Source organism: Schistocerca piceifrons, chromosome 1, assembly GCF_021461385.2.
Source record: "Schistocerca piceifrons isolate TAMUIC-IGC-003096 chromosome 1, iqSchPice1.1, whole genome shotgun sequence".
Classification (NCBI taxonomy): Eukaryota; Metazoa; Arthropoda; class Insecta; order Orthoptera; family Acrididae; genus Schistocerca; species Schistocerca piceifrons.
In genome coordinates, this window is record NC_060138.1 from 544,040,936 (window position 1) to 544,057,714 (window position 16,779).

The following is a 16,779-nucleotide window of genomic DNA, read 5'->3' on the forward strand; positions in this document are numbered from 1 at the left end:
CCCGGCGAATTGTCTACACGACGGGAGGCCCTAGTCACACGACATTTACATTACAGTCACATACACCGAACAGAATACACTTAAAACAGAAGTGTCATACATCGCGTGGAAAGAGTCAGTGAACACGAAGGAAGAGGATCCCTTTCGTTTAGACGGCTGGACAACCCCGTGGGCCCTTTCTTTCAAATGGCTCTGAGCACTCTGAAGTCATCAGTCCCCTAGACTTAGAACTATTTAAACCTAATTAACCTAAGGACATCACACACATCCATGCCCGAGGCAGGATTCGACCCTGCGACCGTAGCAGCAGCGCGGTTCCGGACTGAAGCGCCTAGAACCGCTCCGCCACAGTGGCCAGCTAACTTTTCTTTCTTTGTTTGTCTTTCATATAGCATAGCTCTGGTTGCTACTGGTGGAGTGACGTCAGCCTAGGGGACAGAGGTGGCTGCACCTTGCCATACTACACTGAATGACAAAAGTCATGGGACACTTTCTAAAATCATGTCGGATTTCCTTTTGCCTGGCGTAGCGCAGCAACTCAACATGGCATGCACTCAACAAGTCGTTGGGAGTTCCCTGCAAAAATACTGAGCCACGCTGCCTCTATAGCCATCCATAATTGCGAAAGTGTTGCTGATGCAGGAATTTGAGCACGAACTGACCGCTCGACTGTGTCCCATAAATGTTCGACTGGATTCATGTCGGGCGATACAGGTGGCCAAATCATTCGCTCGAATTGCATAGAACGTCCTTCAAATCAGTCGCGAACAGTTGTGGCCTGTTAACATCGCTCATTGTCATCCATAAAAATTCCGTCGTTGTTTGGGAACATGAAATCCGTGAATGGTTGCAAATGGTCTCCAAATAGCCAAATATGACCATTACCAGTCGATGATCGGTTCAGTTGGGCCAGTGAACCGAGTCCACACCAACATGAAGCCACCACCAGCATGCAGAGTGCCTTGTTGACAACGCGGATCCACGGATTCGTGAGGTCTGCTCGATACTCGGACCCTACCGTCAGCTCTTACCAAATGAAATCGCGATTCATCTGACAAGGTCACGGTTTTCCAGTCGTGTGGTGTCCAACCAGTATGGTCAAGAGCCGAGGAGAGGCGCCGCGGGCGATGTCAACGCCACCTAGAGAGATGTTGTCGTGCTGTTAGCAAAGGTCTCGCGTGGGTCGTCTCCTCCCATAACCCATTAACGCAAAATTTTGCCACACTGTCCAAATGGATATGTTCTTCGAAAGTCCCTCATTGATTTCTGGGTTGTTTCTCGCAGTGTTGCTTGTCTATTAGCACTGACAACTACGCAAACGCTGTTAGGTGAAGGCTGTCGGCCTTTGCGGTGTCCATTGTAAGAGATAATGCCTGAAATTTGATGTTCTCTTGACATTACGAATTTAGAATATCGAACCCTAACGATTTCCGAAATGGAATGTCCCACGCGTCTAGCTCCAACTACCATTCAGCTTTCAAAGTCTGTTAATTCCCGTCGTATAGCCATAATCACGTCGGAAACCTTTACACATGAATCACCTGAGTATCACCTGAGTACAAATGACAGCTCAGCCAATGCACTGCCCTTTTACATCCAGTGTACGAGATATTATCGTCGTCTGTATATGTTCATATCGCTATCCCATGACTTTTGGTCACCTCAGTTTACAAGTCTCACAACAAATTTCAGTAGGCAATGCGGCTTCGCTTCCATTAGGCTGACTGAATTCTGTGACAGCGAGTGCTGCAAATGGTCAAAACTGTATTTACTAGGGGAACCTATATCAGCCACAATAGTCCTGTGGAGGTTCGAGTCCTCCCTCGGGCTTGAGTGTGTGTGTTTGTCCTTAGAATAATTTAGTTTGAGTAGTGTGTAAGCTTAGGGACTGATAACCTTAGCAGTTAAGTCCCATAAGATTTCACACACATTTGAACATTTTTTTAATAGTCCTGTGAGGAGTATATGCTATGTTTAATGTATGTGAAGCTATAAGCAACAGACAGTTGACACTAGAAACTTATGAGCTACAGTGTTTCACTTGGCACGCAGTGAGTAAAACAGTGTTTATTTTGACGGAAGTTACTGGTTTAAATATTTTGGTTACCAGGTCAGTTCTGTGAGTCATTAGCATCGTTTTAACGTTAGAACAGAATAAATGTGAAATTTTAGTTTACCTGAGACGGTGCACGAGTGTTTCGTGTAACGTTGAATGAGAAACTTTGGCAATGAGCAAAGAATCGCAGATTTTGCATTCGCGAAAAAATATGTAAGTGCCATAGAGCCCAATAATTTTCAAACTGCACGATATTCAAAAGTAAGCTTGGCGTGTTTGTCATTCCATTATATTGTCTCAATGCGTATGTGTTTCAATTTATGGTTTACGAAAGACATGTGTCTTGCTTAATTAAGTTTAACGTGCAGTTTTTACGATGATTGTAATCGGCATTCACGATATGACTTTTTATTTTCAATGTCACATTTCATTGAAAATAAATTGACTTTTTCTGTTTTGGGCATATTACCTACACGGGCAGTACAAATTAACAATTTCTATGAAGTATCCACAGATTTTGAATAAATTGGGAGTTACTGTGAAATAGTTATTATCATTGCCCATTTTCACATATTTCTCAGTGAACTGTGCTGGACCAGCTCTGAAGATGAAGTGTGACTCTTGCAAAGCATTTTTAGTATTAGATGGGATATTGTCAGGAATAGAAAATGGACTTTTAAGACCGGTTTACGTGAGAGAAATACTTGCTTTAACAATGAAGTAATTAAGGAAAATATATTCCTTTTTTGGATTTTGAGTACATGTTGTCTAAAACGTAAGAAAATCCCTTCTGAGAAGCTCGTCGCATTAATAATACCAATCACATTCATAAAAGCAGAAGTGTAATGAAGAGAAAATTGTCAACTGTGAAGTAGACGGTTCATACACTAAACAGTTTGTCATGAGAAGTTCTCAAAGATTTGCATTTCTTCTACTGTTTTCACCGTCGTCACGTATGTTTGTTGTTAAATAATGATAAGAATCTGATTTTTTTTTTACAGGAATCATGTAAATTCGTGTGATAAATATTCAGGATTCTGCCCCCTTAAACTACCGAAATTGTACTGGTAACCACACCAGTCAGCATTACATGGCTTTTAAGATACCAACATTTTTTTTTTTAAATCTGGTGAATAATATGTGCCACAGTGTCAGGATAGCACGGAGGGACAGTACAAAATGTTTTCTAAACATGACTTCAAACTACATAAAAACGGTACAGTAAATGTAAAGTCTGTGGCACAAGTCAGTGACCGGGCCCATCGCCGATAACCCCCGGGAAAGATTCCCGACACTCATTTGTAGCAGGCTGACCGGACATGGACTGTATTGGAAGGCCTGGAACGAGGAATAACTTCGCTTCCCTATCGGGGATTGAACCTCGGAGTTCCAAGTTTCGAGTCTAGGGTTCCACCCGATAAATCACCATAGCCACGTAAGCTACAGACAGAGAGGAATTGCATAGTGTTATTTTTAGTAAGTGTTCGACGGGTGAAGCAAGTGCGGCTGTCTTATGTGAGCACTCGATTGTAGCGGCCTAATTACAATGATGTCACCATCGCGCTGTGGGACTTGCTACTTGTATAAGAGAGAGTGCTGGCTGTACTCTCTTTGAAAGGGGGCTGTCGTATCTGTCATGGCGGTTCTCAGGAAGTTTTGGCCGTAAATGTGAATGAAGTTGCGAACTTAACAAATGTACTCACCCTCTGTAATATCGATACAACTACACACGTCAAAAAAAAGTTTTGCTTCACCTCGCTTCCGAGAGTTCCGGAACCTGTACAGAAAATTGAAATAGAGATCAACATAAACATCATTTTCGCCCTTTTTATTGCTCATGAAAACCACACATTGCATGTTGTACCACCAAACAGCGAGACCTTCAGAGGTGGTGGTCCAGATTGCTGTACACACCGGTACCTCTAATACCCAGTAGCACATCCTCTTGCATTGACATATGCCTTTATTTGCCGTGGCATACTAACCACAAGTTCATCAAGGCACTGTTAGTCCAGATTGTCCCACTCCTCAACGGCGATTCGGCGTAGATCCCTCAGGGTAGTTGGTGGACCACGTCGTCCATAAACAGCCCTTTTCAATCTATCGCAGGCATGTTCGATAGGTTTCATGTCTGGAGAAGATGCTGGCCACTCTAGTCGAGCGATGTCGTTATCCTGAAAGAAGTCATTCACAAGATGTGCACGATGGGGGCGCGAATTGTCGTCCATGAAGACGAATTCCTCACCAATATGCTGCCGATAAGGCTGCGCTATCGGCCGGAGGATGGCATTCACGTACCGTACAGCCATTACAGTGCCTTCCATGACCACCAGCGGCGTACATCGGCCCCACAGAATGCCACCCCAAATCATCAGGGAGCCTCCACCTTACTGCACTCGCTGGACAGCGTGTCTAAGGCGTTCAGCCTGACCAGGTTGCCTCCGAACACGTCTCCGATGATTGTTTGGTTGAAGGCATATGCGACACTCATCGGTGAAGAGAACGTGATGCCAATCCCGAGCGGTCCATTCGGCATGTTGTTGGGCCCATCTGTACCACGCTGCATGGTGTCGCGGTTGCAAAGATGGACCTTGCCATGGACATCGGGAGTGAAGTTACGCATCACGCAGGCTATTACGCACAGTTTGAGTCGTAACACGACGTCCTGTGGCTGCACAAAAAGCATTATTCAACATGGTGACAATGCTGTCAGGGTTCCTCCGAGCCATAATCCGTAGGTTGTGGTCACCCACTGCTGTAGTAGCCCATGGGCGCCTGAGCGAGGCATGTCATCGACAGTTCCTGTTTCTCTGTATCTCCTCAATGTCCGAACAACGTCACTTTGGTTCACTCCGAGACGCCTGGACACTTCCCTTGTCGAGAGCCCTTCCTGGCACAAAGTAACAATGCGGACGCGATCGAACCGCGGTATTGACCGTCTAGGCATGGTTGAACAACAGACAACATGAGCCGTATACGTCCTTCCTGGTGGAATGACTGGAACTGGTAATAGGCGCTGATAATAGGCGCTGCTCATGCATGGTTGTTTACATCTTTGGGCGGATTTAGTGATATCTCCGAACAGGCAAAAGGGACTGTGTCTGCGATACAATATCCATAGTCAACGTCTATCTTCAGGAGTTCTGGGAACCGGGGTGGTGCAAAACTTTTTTTGATGTGAGTATATGCCTTGTAAGACTATGCTTGAGACCAGAGATGTTGATCAGAGTAAATCAGGAAGTAGCATAGGCAGTGTGTGCTGGAGGGTCTGGCAATGTACTTGCTTTAAAAACGATGAAATCTGGCCTGCCGTTTAGTGGAAGCAGTACTATTTGAAAAGGGTTTTGCAATAATTTGTTTTGAGGAAAGATACTGTGCAAATGAGATTATATTAATGTAAGAATAACAAAAGCCAACTTTTAAGGTAATCCAATGTTTTTTTTTATATTTGTAGCTGTTTAGTTTCTTATTGTTAGAACATTGTGTATGATTAATACTTTGCTGAAGAAATTTTATAGTTAAGCCCTTGGCCTTGTTTATAGTTGAAACAAGTTTCAAGAACAATTGTACACGGGAGAGTTATTAAGAAATAGATTTGCTAACTTGTCTAGGTGTGAGAACATTTCGAAAACGTGTATTGTTGTCACGGCTTAATGAAGCATAGTTAATTGGAGTCTTTGTCCTTACTGATCAGTCGTTAAGATTAGTTCCCCATTTTCATATTAACTTTCATGACTCTGTCTGCCACTCGCATTGCACATCGCGAGTTGTGTACTGATAAGCATTTTATTAAATCTGCTAAGATACCGTCTTGCGTTGCACATTGCAACTACAGCAAATGAAATTTGAATTTTAAGTCACATCATTATTCCTAATAGTGACAAGTTGCAGGGCAGACGAGCGTTCCGTGCGCACAGGTAGGCCAACAAATTTAATTTACCATCAAAGTCCAGGTCCACTGCAAGATACAGTGATTGTCAGAGTGTTCTTCTAAAAATAGTATCATGTCAGTTCAGAGGCTTAATACGCGCAGAAAATTTCAGCAAAGTGCTTTCTTGTGAATTTTCGAGTAGTGTTATCAGAAAGTCAGATGCGTTAATGTTTATGTCATTTGCTGTGTAATTACAATAACAGTTCTGGTACAGTGATTGTTTGCAAGGCTATACATAAAGATTAGCAATATTCAGGGCCAACATTTTAATATGAGTCATTTTGTTCTGCAGTCAGATAGCATATGAAAATTTCTTGAAAACAGAGTGCTATCTTGCAGATGAACTGTTCGCTGTACCGGCTAGTCTGGATTTCGCATCGTGTAGCGTGAGCTACACATATTTCCGTTCTAAATTAAATTTTCACATAGTTCCGTTTCCGTCGACTTTCTTCTTTCTTCTTCTTTTGCTTGCGCCTTTTTCCCACAATGATGCAGGGTCGGCATGGTTAACTGGATTTGGCAAGGTTAATTTAAGGGGTGGCCGGATGCCCTTCCTGCCGTCACCCCATACCACCCGGGACGGAATTAGTGTACCCCAACTGTCTGTGTCTAGTGTGATCCATGAAATAGTGCGAATGTGTTCACATGTCTGCGAGCCATGTAACTGAGGTAGGATGTGGACCCAGCCTGGTATTCACCTAGTGGGATGTGGAAAACCGCCTAAAAACTACATCCAGGCTCGCCAGCACACCGGCCTCCGTCGTTAAGCCGCCGGGCGGATTCGATCCGGGGCCGACGCGCCTACCCGAATCCAGGATGCAGCGCATTAGCGCTCTTGGCTAACCTGGCGGGTTTTCTGTTGCCCTGCACTGAGATTTACATATTCCGATATCAAAATAAGTTTTACAGATTTCTCTGATACCAGCTGGACAACTAATAAACACGAGTGTAAATGTTACTTTCATCTTCACTGCACATATTCCATATTTACGCTTGCAAATCCTGCCCCAAGCTGACGTCTTCCCAACAAAGCCAGATCACTTCTACAAAAAAAGACACACATCAATGCTGGCAGTGAGTGTGCTCCTGACGAGTTCAAACCCCATGACGCAGCTTGAGCATCGAGATTATTTAATACAAGCGCTCTAGTTGGACTGACAGTAGTGAACGTATGTTTTTCGAAGAGGCGGGTCACAGTTCATGATGGTGAGCAGTATTTCCTTGGGTGTGTAGTGGTGACACTGAAATTCGACAGAGGCCACGTGATGGCAAGGAGCTGGTTTCAATTCGTACGATTAATTTAGGTTGATGGTTCAATGAAATTGGATGTTTCCGAAGACAGTCTAAATAACGAAACTGTTACCTCCCTGTGCTGACATTTTAGAATCAAACATGCATCTGTCAGAGCTGTGATGCCCCCTATCCATTAAGCAAGAAGAAACTCTGGCTCTAGGAAATTCAAATGAATTTGTTGGCGTGCCCTGTTGAAAGTCTCAATCTGACCTGCATCTGGCATCTTTAGGATGAAGAACAGTGTCTGTGTAGCAGAGCAGTTCATTCAAAACTACAGCAACGATCACTTACCACGCTTCAAGAAGAAAAGGAACGATTTGTGATTTCGCTGCATCAGAACTTAGTAGGAAGATTATATCAAAGATTAACCACTTTCCTTGTAACAAAACCATTTCTTATTAAAATTAGTTGAAACGAACAATTATGAGGGTTTTGACACTACTGATCATGTAATGTATGTCAAATAATATCGCTCAAGAATACAACGCAGCACGAAGAAGAAACATTTGGTTAAAATTTAAAATATAAGATAAATAAAAAAAATTATTAATGATTATACTTTTTTTCTCTAGCCCTTGTGTGTAATTTATGGAGTAGAAGCAAGGACATCACGTGATTTACGTAATTCTGTGTTATTCGAAGTCATGTCATTGGTTCTACAGAGAAAAATCTGTTGATGACAGTTCTCTGTAATATATGAATACATACTTTCGCGGCGGCGATATACACTGATGAAATTTTCTATAATTATTCATGACATGACGATGAGAAGATGGATGTCGCCACTGACACAAATGTTCATGTGATTCAATTGAAAGACAGTTCAAATTGAATACATAAGCAAGACAGTCTGCTTGAATATGAAATGCAGACATCGATGCATCTTCAGTCAGCGGAATGGCGTCACACCTGTCTATCTGTGCTGTAACGCACACTCGTGAATTATTCGTTGGAGACAGAGCTCGCCTGTCGCCACAAGACAGCGATTCCCATCCTTCCTGAGACAACTACACCTGATCGAGAGCTATTTTTCAGCACAATGTACCCAACAACACCCTTACAAGATTTTCAGACTGTTTCTGACCATCCTGTTTATGTAGCGGTAGTTATAGTTGTTGTAACTGAAGCAATTACATCATTGTCAAACACCAAAGTAAATAGTAAATAATAGAATACCAATCGATATTTACATATATCAATTTCATGCTCTCTGTACAAAACATTAAAATATAAAAATTTAGAAAAAACGATCAAATTTTTTGTGAAATGATTGGTCCATAAGTAAGAAATAGAATACGTGGGAAAAGCATTTGACGCGCCTTTGGGAGTTGCTCGAAATCATGTACAGTAGTTCGAACATTGATGCAAAAATGTGCTTGACACTGTTTTGCGAAACCAAGTATTTAAATATTTAAAACCATAAAGAAAGAACCGTAGCAGCTGGACTCTCGCACATTGGTTACCTAGAAGAAGCATTAAGTAACTCTGCAGTTCGATTGGAACTGCCCCCTGATTTACGGTTCCAATTTAATCTCTTTTTTACATTGATTTTTTTCATGGGGAAAACTGAGTGAGCAAGAACAATATTGTTGACAGATCTAGTAAGGGAGACATTACTTCTTGCACCACACGCATTCTCTTTCCCGTATTTGAAGGATCCTCTATTGAAGTATCCTGAGAATCACTGTTTAACTTAGAATTTTAAAGTTTACTAAAGGATATTAGTCTGGTGAATTTGTCGTAATTACCCTGATTATTTTCAAGCAATTAAATTTTTTTCAGGATGAATTTTCACTCTGCAGCAGATGTGCGCGGTTTCGAAGCTTCCTGGAAGATTAAACTGTGTGCCGGACCGAGACACGAACCTGGGACCTTTGCCTTCCGCGGGCAACTGCTATACCAACTAGTCTATCAAGGCACGACTCATAGATTTACTTCCTTCCGCCAGTTGATCATTTCCTACAGTCCAAGCTTATATTTTTTGTTCCGGAAGTGCTAATCTCACAATGTATGCAGGAGAATTTCTGTAAAGTTTGGAAGGTAGGAGATGAGGTACTGACGAAAGTAGAAGTGTGAGGGTGGGGGATGGGAGCGAATCGTGAGTTGTACTTGATAGCTCAGTCGGTAGATCACTTGCCCGTGAAAGACAAAGGTGTTTGAAAACTAGGCCTCGCGCTGGTTAGTTTGATATCCCATTTATCCATTTCCCATTCTTCGTTTGCCTATGAAAATCCGAACAAAAATGTCAACTCCAAACACTAATTTTTTTTTTATTAACCTGATTACTGCCAAGCAATTAAACCGCTATGAAAATTCAGACAAAAATCCGTTGCGTAATTTATAGGAAGTCTTGTTTTCGTTAAGCTCAAACATTTGACCAAAAATCACTTAAAATTAAACGTAACGTAAGTTTGTGGTATTTTTCTGTGACAGAAAAGGGTCAGCCATTTGAAAATGGAAGAAAGATGCCTTTGGAAAACTGCACGTAAAGTACCGCGTAGGCAGCCGTAAAAGTATTGGAGTAATCGTAGTATGAATAGATATACATAAAGAAAAAGCAGCATGTCAAATACTGTAAACCTAGATTAAGATTACTAGCAGAAGCATTAAAAATGCTTCTAGTAAGGCTTTACATAAATGTTAATTTGATTTGTAACAGTCTCTTGTTTCTGAGGAGGTAGAACAGACAATGAAACGCGCTCCAAGCACAAAGTCCCAGTATTTCCAAAGAAAGATTATTGGTGGTTTGTGGTAAAATCTTATGGGACCAACTGCTTAGGTCATCGGTCCCTAAGCTTACATACTATTTAATATAACTTAAACTAACTTACGCTATGGACAACACACACACCCATCCCCGAGGGAGGACTCGAACTTCCGACGGGTGGGGAGCCGCGCGGACCTGACAAGACGCCCAAGACCGCGCGGCTACCCCGCGCGGCAAAGCTTTTGAAAGAGGTAGAACAAATACTGAAACGCGCTCCAAGCACCAAGTCCGAATATTTCCATCTTTAAATATTCTGCACACATGAATCAAAAGCTGTGCGTCATTAAAAGGATGTCTATTCCTAGTTTAAAAAAAACGTCCTAGAAACGTTTTGAAGAGGAAATTGTTGCTTAATACTTCGTTTGCGGCTTCGGGTAAAGTAAAATTTAAGAAAGAGCAAGGGCTATGGACTGTAATACCTTGCAGGTTCCTAGATGTCTCTCTAACGGCAGAGATAACGTTTTAGTGCTAGTCTTAAATTTCTGTCTTCCAGCGAGCTATGACTGGAAGAAACGCTCTTGGAGAACGAAAGGTTTTGCCTCATAGTGTTCGTATGCACTAACAAATTCCTCTCTACAACCTATGAGGCTGACAAAATTGATGCATATTTACTAAAATATTGACGTTTCATTACGGAGAATATAATAGACGTTGCGTAATTCATTTTAAGTCACTTAGGCAACAGCTGTTTTTAATTTTTAGCGAAAAACGTCACACTAACATAAATTCGTTTTCGATGACCTACGAGTTTATAATCTTTAATAGGTATGTCAGAGCCCACTTGAATAACGATAATTCAGAAGACAATGTGCCGTAGTACGCATGAGAATAAAGGAATGTCATTTGCATTTGCTCGGAACAAGTAACGTTGTCTTGAAGTTCGTCGGCTGCAAGAAGGTTTAGCGGAACTAACTCAAACGTTCAGGAAACGTTGTTTAACAAGAATGTGTTTCCTTGTCACGCTATAGTTGCTGAAGGAAAACGTAGTCCTTTATGAGAGAAGTAGTGGAAGAAGGAAACCTTCACACAAACTTCTTCTGGGCTGACTCTCAACGGGGAGGCGGGTGGTCCGAAGTCTGAAGATAGAAGAATTTTTATCACTAATACTCCCCAAAACTGGAAGAATGCTGTCAATTGTTCTAACGCACATAAAAGCCATAGAGCTATCATTCTCACCTATGTACTGTACAAAACATTAACTAAATCCAACACCTGCCCCATATAAAAAATTTCACTTTCATTTACACTACTGGCCATTAAAATTGCTACACCTCGAAAATGACGTGCTACAGACGCGAAATTTAACCGACAGGAAGAAGATGCTGTGATATTCAAATTATTAGCTTTTCAGAGCATTCGCACAATGTTGTCGCCGGTGGCGACACCTACAATGTGCTGACATGAGGAAAGTTTCCAGCCGATTTCTCATACACCAACAGCAGTTGGCCGGCGTTGCCTGGTGAAACGGTGTTGTGATGCCTCGTGTAAGGAGGAGAAACGCGTACCATCGGATTGTAGCCTATCGCGATCGCAGTTTATCATATCGCGACATTGCTGCTCGCGTTGGTTGAGATCCAATGACTGTTAGCAGAATATGGAATCGGTGGGTTCAGGAGGGTAATACAGAAAGCCGTGCTGGATTCCAACGGCCTCGTATCACTAGCAGTCGAGATGACAGGCATCTTATCCGCATAGTTGTAACGGATCGCGCAGCCACGTCTCGATCCCTGAGTCAACAGATAGAGACGTTTGCAAGACAACAACCATCTGCACGAACAGTTCGACGACGTTTGCAGCAGCATGGACTATCAGCTCGGAGACCATGGCTGCGGTTACCCTTGACGCTGCATCACAGACAGGAGCGCCTGCGATGGTGTACTCAACGACGAACCTGGGTACACGAATGGCAAAATGTCATTTTTTTCGGACGAATGCAGGTTCTGTTTACAGCATCATGATGGTCGCATCCGCGTTTGGCGACATCGCGGTGAACGCACATTGGAGGCGTGTATTCGCCATGCCATACTGGCGTATCACCCGGCGCGGCGTGATGGTATGGGGTGTCATTGGTTACACGTCTCGGTCACTTCTTGTTCTCATTGACGGCACTTTGAACAGTGGACGTTACATCTCAGATGTGTTACGACCCGTGGCTCTACCCTTCATTGGATCCCTGCGAAACCCTACATTTCAGCAGGATAATGCACGACCCCATATTGCAGATCCTGTACTGGCCTTTCTGGATACAGAAAATGTTCGATTGCTGCCCTGGACAGCACATTCTCCAGATCTCTCACCAATTGACAACGTCTGGTCAATGGTGGCCGAGCAACTGGCTCGTCACAATACGCCAGTTACTGCTCTTAATGAACTGTGGTATCGTGTTGAAGCTGCATGGGCAGCTGTACCTGTACACTTCATCCAAGCTCTGTTTGACTCAATGCCCAGGCGTATCAAGGCCGTTATTACGGCCAGAGGTGGTTGCTCTGGGTACTGATTTCTCGGGATCTATGCACTCAAATTGCGTGAAAATGTAATCACATGTCAGTTCTAGTATAAAATATTTGTCCAATGAATACCCGTTTATCATCTATATTTCTTCTTGGTGCAGCAATTTTAATGGCCAGTAGTGTACTTTACTTTTCCGTGTCCGGAGATCAAAATTATTCACCGCAAAATAGGGCTACGTCCAGTGGTTCTTTGCTTCCCTCCTACTACAGCTGAGAAGATGTTTCGTATCGTCGTGTTCCGTAGTCATACTCGTCAGTAAGGCTCCCCTTGCTCAGCTTTGCCTCTACTTGTGCTGCGCTCATTCTGATGCGTTTCAGGCTCCTCCACATCTTCCATCTCAGATTCTCGTCGCTGGGCATCTCGAGTGGTGGAGGGTAGTCATTTAGAGTTTCGGTAAGTTCTTTGTTCAATAATATCTTGCGACGTTTAAGTCTTGAAGATACACAGGAAACGCCAAATGAGGAGTGGCATTAATAACAGGTACATAGTGTGTTGGAGACTGGCTCTTCGAGAGTGTATGTCCGTAAACACAGTCGCTTTGTATGCAGTAGTTTAGCGAGCGGCATGGGTTTCATGCAACCGCTTGTTAGCCGTAATGTTTGATTTCAGCTCAAGTTGACCATTTTGGCATTTACAGATCTGGACCACACAGGGCAGGCAATTCTGCGTGTAGAAGGACCGTGTCCGCCTGAGCTGTCGTTGTCAGCATCTTTGGCCGAGCGCCTCATTTTCCATTAATTAATTTTCTCAGTATGTTATTTCTAGGGCCGAATTTATCACGAATCTGCTCGCAGTGATATTTCCACGTCAATGACTGGCCCAGGACGACACCCAAGTATGTAGGTTTATCTGTGTGTTCCAGGGTGACGCCTTTCGGGGCTACATTCACCTTTCAATTTGCTTATCTTGGGCGAAAATGGAAGGCGCTGACTTCTGTCTTTGAGGGACTCCGTTTAAGGTAATTTTTTTCTGTAGTATTCGGACTTGGTGCTTGAAGCGCGGTTCAGTATTTGTTCCATCTCCTCAAAAATCTTTCCTTGATCTGCAATAAAGAGATCGTCGGCGTACAGGAAGTAGGTCGTGTAATCTGGTCATTTGTGTATGGGATGAGTAGGAGAGGGGGTGTGGGGAGGGCAGGGCGCTACCTTGGGCGAGCCCATTAATAAAACTTAATGTTTAATCAGGCAAAGAGACAAACTGGCTTTAGAAGTCGATGGATTCCAATGGACCATTTTCAGTTCATGTGCGGAATTAAATAACGGAACAGTGAATATCAATTGCCACTTTGTTAGGAATTCATAGTTTTCAGAAAGTTTTTGAGTCCGTTTCAAAAAAATATGTATTAACAGCTTTTAAGGGACGAGGTACTGAATCGTTTTTGGATACATTTCTCAATGCTGCAACTTCCATTAGATTTTATGAGGCTAGCAATTTGGAATTGAGAGACGGACCACGCAAGGCGACTCCGAACCGCCAAAACTAATCTCAACACTCCTACACCAAGTTTTTAGATCACTAAAATGGAAAGAACGGAAAACGAATTCGTGTTAGTGGAAAACACATAAACGCCCTTCGTTTTGCTGGTGATGGCTCTGAGCACTATGGGACTTAACTTCTGAGGTCATCAGTCCCCTAGAACTTAGAACTACTTAAACCTAACTAACCTAAGGACACCACACACACCCATGCCCGATGCAGGATTCGAACCTGCGACCGTAGCGGTCGCGCGGTTCCAGACTGTAGCGCCTAGAACCGCTCGGCCACTCAGGCCTGCCCGGCCGGCTTTGCTGGTGACAGTGTACTATTTGTGTTTAGTGCAGGTAAAAAAATGAAAATGAACCTACGGCATCGATGGCCGGCAGGCACCATCCGGGGAAGTGTGGCCCCCAAGTGCAAGTCTTATTTCAGTCAACGCCCCATTGGGCGACTTGGGCGCCGGTAATGAGAAGGAAATGATGATAAGGACAGCACAACATCCAGTCCCCGAGTGGAGAAAATCCCCAACCCGGCCGGAAATCGAACCCGGGCGCGCAGCATGGAAGGCAAGCACTTCACCACCCAGCTAAGCAGGCGGACAGTGAAGATACATTTCATCAATAAAAATAAATGGTACAAATTTCAAAGTAGGCCTGAAAATAAACTACAATGCCACTAAATTAATGTCCAATCAACGCATCAAAAGAAGATATGTCAGACGAATAATATAACTACATAATATATTTTTTTAAATTATTGCTATAACTGAAGACGACGACTGGATGGACAGAAAAAGAAAACAACATAGGAGTTAAAATCAGTTGCATTGTTTTTGTAAACTCAACAGGTTACAAAACTAAGAAGTTTGAAATGAGCCTATGATACCAGTTTTAAAGATTTTCAGTGTGAAAACTTTCAACGACTGAGAGATGTTTGGCAGTCATAGAAGGATGCATGTTGGACATCATTATCTGGATCAGGGAACAGACCAGAGGGTAAAATGTAACGGCAGAAGATGCGGTCAGGGAACTTGACTGCAGATGCACGGAGGAAGTCATATATTGGATCAACGATAGAAGAAGTGAGCGGGGAGACAACTTAGTGGAAGATGAGTAGATTTATCTGGACTGAAATCTTTGTTTGTCCACCAAAATCACTGTAGGCGTAACGAAACTTCCTGGCAGATTAAAACTGTGTGCCGGACCGAGACTCGATCTCGGGACCTTTGCCTTTCACGGGCACGTGCTCTACCATCTGAGCTACCCAAGCACGACTCGCGCCCGGTCCTCACAGTTTTACTTCTGCCAGTCTCTCGCCTCCTACCTTCCACACTTTACAGAAGTTCTCCTGTGAACCTTGCAGAACTAGCACTCCTCACAGAAAGGATATAGCGGAGACATGGCTTAGCCACAGCCTGGGGTCATTTCCAGAATGAGACTTTTACTCTGCAGCGGAGTGTGCGCTTACATGAAACTTCTTGGCAGATTCAAACTGTGTGCAGGACCGAGACTCGAACTCGGGACCTTGGCCTTTCGCAGGCAAGTGCTCTACCATCTGAGTTACCCAAGCACGGTAGCTCCACGGTAGATAATGAAGTTTTGATAATAACCATATGGCAAAATACTCTCCTCTTTGTGTGCTATCATTTGCCAAAAATCCATTTCCATATCTCAAACCCATGAACCATGGACCTTGCCGTTGGTCGGGAGGCTTGCGTGCCTCAGCGATACAGATAGCCGTACCGTACACAACGGAGGGGTATCTGTTGAGAGGCCAGACAAACGTGTGGTTCCTGAAGAGGGGCAGAGCCTTTTCAGTAGTTGCAAGGGCAACAGTCTGGATGATTGACTGATCTGGCCTTGTAACAATAACCAAAACGGCCTTGCTGCGCTGGTACTGCGAACGGCTGAAAGCAAGGGGAAACTACAGCCGTAATTTTTCCCGAGAGCATGCAGCTTTACTGTATGATTAAATGATGATGGCGTCCTCTTGGGTAAAATATTCTGGAGGTAAAATAGTCCCCCATTCGGATCTCCGGGCGGGGACTACTCAAGAGGATGTCGTTATGAGGAGAAAGAAAACTGGCGTTCTACGGAACGGAGCGTGGAATGTCAGATCCCTTAATCGGGCAGGTAGGTTAGAAAATTTAAAAAGGGAAATGGATAGGTTGAAGTTAGATATAGTGGGACTTAGTGAAGTTCGGTGACAGGAGGAACAAGACTTCTGGTCAGGTGACTACAGGGTTATAAACACAAAATCAAATAGGGGTAATGCAGGAGTAGGTTTAATAATGAATAGGAAAATAGGAATGCGGGTAAGCTACTACAAACAGCATAGTGAACGCATTATTGTGGCCAAGATAGATACGAAGCCCACACCTACTACAGTAGTACAAGTTTATATGCCAACTAGCTGAGCAGATGACGAAGAAATTGAAGAAATGTATGATGAAATAAAAGAAATTATTCGGATTGTGAAGGGAGACGAAAATTTAATAGTCATGGATGACTGGAATTCGAGTGTAGGAAAAGGGAGAGAAGGAAACATAGTAGGTGAATATGGATTGGAGCTAAGAAATGAAAGAGGAAGCCGCCTGGTAGAATTTTGCACAGAGCACAACATAATCATAGCTAACACTTGGTTTAAGAATCATGAAAGAAGGTTGTATACATGGAAGAACCCTGGAGATACTAAAAGGTATCAGATAGATTATACAAGGGTAAGACAGAGATTTAGGAACCAGGT